The following is a 5,952-nucleotide window of genomic DNA, read 5'->3' on the forward strand; positions in this document are numbered from 1 at the left end:
TCTAGGGGTACCAAATCTGCTGAAGATGTGTTTCTAGAGGAATTTCAGCACTATCTTAGTATCATTAGTGGGTATTATAATAGCTTCCACCCATTTGGATACATAATCCACCGCCACCAGAATATAAGTGTTTGAGTATGATGGTGGGAAAGGTCCCATGAAGTCAATACCCTATATATCAAACAACTCAATCTCCAAGATCCCTTGTTGAGGCATGGCATAACTGTGAGGCAGATTGCCAGATCTTTGGCAACTGTCGCAATTAAGCACAAACACTCGGGAATTTTTATAGAGAGTAGGCCAGTAGAAGCCACATTGGAGGACTCTTGTGGCTGTTCGCTCACTTCCAAAATGTCCTCCATACTGTGATCCATGGTAGTGCCATAGGATCCTCTGTGCTTCTTCTTTAGGCACACATCTACGGATTACTCTGTCTGCACATCTCTTGAAGAGATATGGTTTATCCCAAAGATAGTACTTTGCATCCATGATCAACTTCTTTGATTGCTGCCTACTGTACTCTTTGGGTATGAACCTTACTACCTTGTAGTTTGCAATGTCTGCAAACCATGGCACTTCCTGGAAATAGTTTGCACTGTCTGGAGGCCACAGAGTTTCGTGAATAGCAAACAATTGCTCATCCGGAAATGTTTCAGAGATCTCAGTAGGAGGGAGGGATGCTCCTGCTACTGGTTCTAACCGGGACAGGTGATCAGCTACTTGATTTTCTGTCCCTTTTCTGTCTCTTATTTCTATATCAAACTCTTGCAGAAGCAACACCCATCTGATAAGTCTGGGTTTTGAATCCTGCTTTGTGAGTAGATATTTAAGAGTAGCATGATCAGTGTACACAATCACTTTTGATCATACTAAATAGGATCTAAACTTGTCAATAGCGTAAACCACTGCAAGCAGCTCTTTTTCTGTGGTTGTGTAATTCTTCTGTGCATCATTTAAAACACGACTGGCATAGTAAATGACGTGCAGAAGCTTGTCATGTCTCTGTCCCAACACTGCACCAATGGCATGGTCACTGGCATCACACATTAATTCAAATGGTAATGTCCAGTTTGGTGCAGAGATGACTGGTGCTGTGACCAGCTTAGCTTTCAGAGTCTCAAATGCCCGCAGACACTCCTTATCAAAGATAAATATTGTGTCAGCAGCTAGCAGATTACTTAGAGGTTTGGCAATTTTTGAAAAATCCTTTATAAACCTCCTATAGAATTCTGCATGCCCCAGAAAGCTTCTGATTGCCTTAACATTGGCTGGTGGTGGTAATTTTTCAATTACCTCTACCTTAGCTTGATCCACCTCTATTCCCCTGTTCGAGATTTTGTGCCCAAGGACAATTCCTTCAGTTACCATAAAGTGACATTTCTCCCAGTTTAAAACTAGGTTGGTCTCTTGGCATCTCTTTAGAACAAGTGCTAGATGGTCAAGACAGGAGCTGAATGAGTCTCCAAATACTGAAAAGTCATCCATGAAGACGTCCAGAAATTTTTCCACCATATCAGAGAAAATTGAGAGCATGCACCTTTGAAAGGTTGCAGGTGCATTGCACAAGCCAAATGGCATCCTTCTGTATGCAAATACTCCAGATGAACATGTAAATGTTGTTTTCTCTTGATCCTAAGGATCTACTACAATTTGATTATAACCTGAATATCCATCCAGGAAGCAGTAGTATTCATGACCTGCTAGTCTTTCTAGCATTTGGTCTATGAATGGTAAAGGAAAATGATCCTTTCTGGTAGCTGTATTGAGCCTTTTTTAGTCAATACACATACGCCACGCTGTAACTGTTCTTGTAGGAACCAGTTCATTTTTTTCATTATGAACCACTGTCATGCCACCTTTCTTAGGAACGACTTGGACAGGGCTTACCCAGGGGCTATCAGAAATAGGATAAATAATCCCAGCCTCTAGTAATTTAGTGACCTCTTTCTGCACCACCTCCTTCATGGCTGGATTCAACCGCTTTTGTGGTTGAACCACTGGCTTGGCGTCACCCTCCAGTAAGATCTTGTGCATGCATCTGGCTGGGCTAATGCCCTTGAGATCACTGATGGACCACCCAAGAGCTGTCTTGTGTGTCCTTAGCACTTGAATTAGTGCTTCTTCTTCCTGTGGCTCTAAGGTAGAGCTTATGATTACAGAAAAGGTATCACCTTCTCCTAGAAATGCATATTTCAGGGATGGTGGTAATGGTTTGAGCTCAGGTTTGGGAGGTTTCTCCTCTTCCTGAGGGATTTTTAGAGGTTCTATTATTCTCTCTGGTTCCTCCAAATCAGGCTGAACATCTTTAAAGATATCCTCTAGCTCTGATTCGAGACTCTCAGCCATATTGACCTCTTTTACCAGAGAGTCAATAATATCAACTCTCATGCAGTCATTTTGGGTGTCTGGATGTTGCATGGCTTTAACAACATTCAACTTGAACTCATCCTCATTGACTCTCAGGGTTACTTTCCCTTTTTGAACATCAATAAGGGTTCGGCCAGTTGCTAGGAAAGGTCTTCCCAGAATGAGAGTTGCACCCTTGTGCTCCTCCATTTTCAGTACCACAAAGTCAGTGGGAAAGGCAAATGGCCCAACCTTGACAATCATGTCTTCAATCACGCCTGATGGGTATTTAATGGAGCCATCAGCAAGTTGGAGACATATCCAGGTTGGTTTGACTTCTTCAGTCAAACCGAGCTTTCTGATAGTAGATGCAGGTATTAGGTTGATACTTGCCCCAAGATCACATAAAACTTGCTTGGTACAAGTACCCTCTAATGTGCATGGTATCGTAAAGCTTCCGGGATCTTTAAGCTTCTTAGGTAAGCTTTTCATAATGACTGCACTGCATTCTTCAGTCCTGCACTGCATTCTTCAGTTAGGTAAACTTTTTCAGTTTCCCTCCAATCCTTCTTATGACTTAAGATCTCTTTCATGAACTTAGCATAAGAGGGTATTTGCTCAAGTGCTTCTGCAAACGGGATCTTTATTTCAAGAGTCCTGAGATAGTCTGCAAAGCGGGCAAATTGCTTATCCTGTTCCGCTTGGCGGAGTTTTTGAGGATAAGGCATTTTGGCTTTGTATTCCTCAACCTTAGTTGCTGCAGGTTTATTACCTACAGATGAGGGTTGAGAAGCCTTTTTAGAGGGGTTGCTATCAGCACTAGCATGTGTCTGATCTCCCACTGGCGTTTGAATGCCAGGGGTGGAAGCTGGAGTGGCTTCAGATGCCAGCTCCTTACCTGTTTCTGGCATCTGAACGCCAGAACTGTGCTTCCTTTGGGCGTTCAACGCCGATTCATTGCTTGTTTTTGGCGTTGAACGCCAGAACTGAGCATGGTCTGGGCGTTCAGCGCCAGTTTTCCACCCATTTTCTAGCGTTTGAGCGCCAGAAGTATTCCTCTCTGGGCTCTGACTGTCCTCAGATGGATTTTGGGTGGGTTGCTCATTTCTTGGCTTCCTGCTACCTTGAAGTGAGGTATTTAATGTTTTTCCACTTCTTAATTGAACTGCTTGGCATTCTTCTGTTATTTGTTTTGATAACTGTTGTTCTATTTGCTTCAACTGTACTTCCATATTTTTATTAGCCATTCTTGTTTCTTGTAGTATCTCCTTGAATTCGGCTAACTGTTTTGTTAGAAAATCTAATTGCTGATTGAATTCAGCAGCTTGATCTGCAGGACTGAGTTCAGCAGTTACTGTTTTAGCCTCTTCCTTCTTGGGAAGTTCATTGCTTAGGTACAGGTGCTGATTCCTAGCAACTGTATCAATGAGCTCTTGAGCTTCTTCAATTGTTTTTCTCATGTGAATAGATCCACCAACTGAGTGGTCTAGAGAAATATGAGCTTTCTCTGTAAGCCCATAATAGAAGATGTCTAATTGCACCCACTCTGAAAACATTTCAGAGGGGCATTTTCTTAGCATCTCTCTGTATCTCTCCCAGGCATCATAAAGAGATTCATTATCTCCTTGTTTGAAGCCTTGGATGCTTAGCCTCAGCTGTGTCATCCGTTTTAGAGGAAAATAGTGATTCAGGAATTTTTCTGACAGTTGTTTCCATTTCTTTATGCTGCCCTTAGGTTAGTTATTTAACCACCTCTTAGCTTGGTCCTTTACAGCAAATGGAAACAGTAATAATCTGTAGACATCCTGATCTACTTCCTTATCATGTACTGTGTCAGCAATTTGTAAAAATTGTGCTAGAAACTCTGTAGGTTCTTCCTGTGGAAGACCGGAATACTGGCAACTTTGCTGCACCATGATAATGAGCTGAGGATTCAACTCAAAGCTACTATCTCCAATGGAGGGTATACATATACTACTCCCATATGAAGCAGTAGTGGGGTTAGCATATGACCCCAAAGTCCTTCTGGACTGTTCATTTCCACTTAGTTCCATGATGGAGCAAGGGATAATGTGGATTTAAATTTTTAGTTTATAAATAAATATATAAAAAATAATTTTCGAAATAAAATAAAATAAAAACCAAAATAAAAATAAGATAAAATAATTTTATTTTTGAAATCTTAAAAGGATAAGATTTGAAAAAATTTTTGAAATTGAAATCTGAATTTTTATAAAAAAAAATTTCGAAAATATAGTTTTAAAATTAGTTAGAAAATATATTTTTTGAATTTTGAATTTTATGATGAAAGAGAAAAACACATAAAAGACACAAGACTTAAAATTTTTAGATCTAATGCTCCTTGTTTTCGAAAATTTTGGAAGGAAACACCAAGGAACACCAAACTTAAAAATTTTAAGATCAAAACACAAAGAGGACTCAAGAATACTTTGAAGACAAAGAAGACTCAAGAACACTTTGAAGACTCACAAGAACACCAAGAACAAAAGGAAGAACACTAAACTTAAAAAATTTTTTAGAAATCAAAATAATTTTCGAAAATTATATCAAAATTAGCAAGAAAACACCAAACTTAAAGTTTGGCACAGGATTAAATCAAGAAAAATTATTTTTGAAAAAGATTTTTAAAAAGAAGATACCCAATTGTCAAGAACATAAGCCAACACTCTAACCAATTGAGTTATAAATGTAACACTTGTTTTGAATAGGTATATTTGGATTATTCCTTTTGGAAGACTAATGCTTTGGAAAAGAACAAGAAAAACAAGAAAAGGCACAGAACAAAAAAAACTAAAAATCAAACAAGAAAAATAAACAAGAACAACTTAAAGATCAAAGAAAAGAAATTCAAAAATTTAAAAGAAAAATATAAAATATGCAATTGACACCAAACTTAGAACAAAACACTAAACTCACGAAAAAAATTAAGATTTGATAAACAAAAATAATATTTTTGAAAAATTTTTGATAAGGGAATAAAGGACTCAGAATTTAGTGACTCTATAATAACAAAAATAAATTATTCCTAATCTAAGCAACAAAATAAACCTTTAGTTGTTCAAACTCAAATAATCCCCGGCAACGACGCCAAAAACTTGGTGCACGAAATTGCAATCACACTTTTAGTGATATTGGTGCACAAAATTGCAATCACACTTTTGCAATCTGCACAACTAACCAGCAAGTGCACTGGGTCGTCCAAGTAATACCTTACGTGAGTAAGGGTCGATCCCACGGAGATTATTGGTTTGAAGCAAGCTATGTTTATTTTATTATTCTTAGTCAGGATTTCAATTAAAATTATCAGTTGATTATTAGAAAAATAAAAGAGCGTGAATTAATTACTTGTAATGCAGTAATAGAGAATATGTTGGAGTTTTGGAGATGCTTTTCTTCTGAATTCCGTGTAAAATAATGCTTCCTCACTTTCAAAAGTGCAAAGTTCCTTCCATGGCAAGCTGTATGTAGGGCGCCACGTTGTCAATGGCTACTTCCCATCCTCTCAGTGAAAATGGTCCAGATGCTCTGTCACAGCACGGCTAATCATCTGTCGGTTCTCAATCAGGTTGGAATAGAATCCAATGA

The sequence above is a fragment of the Arachis duranensis genome, chromosome 4 (genome assembly GCF_000817695.3).
Source record: "Arachis duranensis cultivar V14167 chromosome 4, aradu.V14167.gnm2.J7QH, whole genome shotgun sequence".
In the NCBI taxonomy this organism is placed as follows: domain Eukaryota; kingdom Viridiplantae; phylum Streptophyta; class Magnoliopsida; order Fabales; family Fabaceae; genus Arachis; species Arachis duranensis.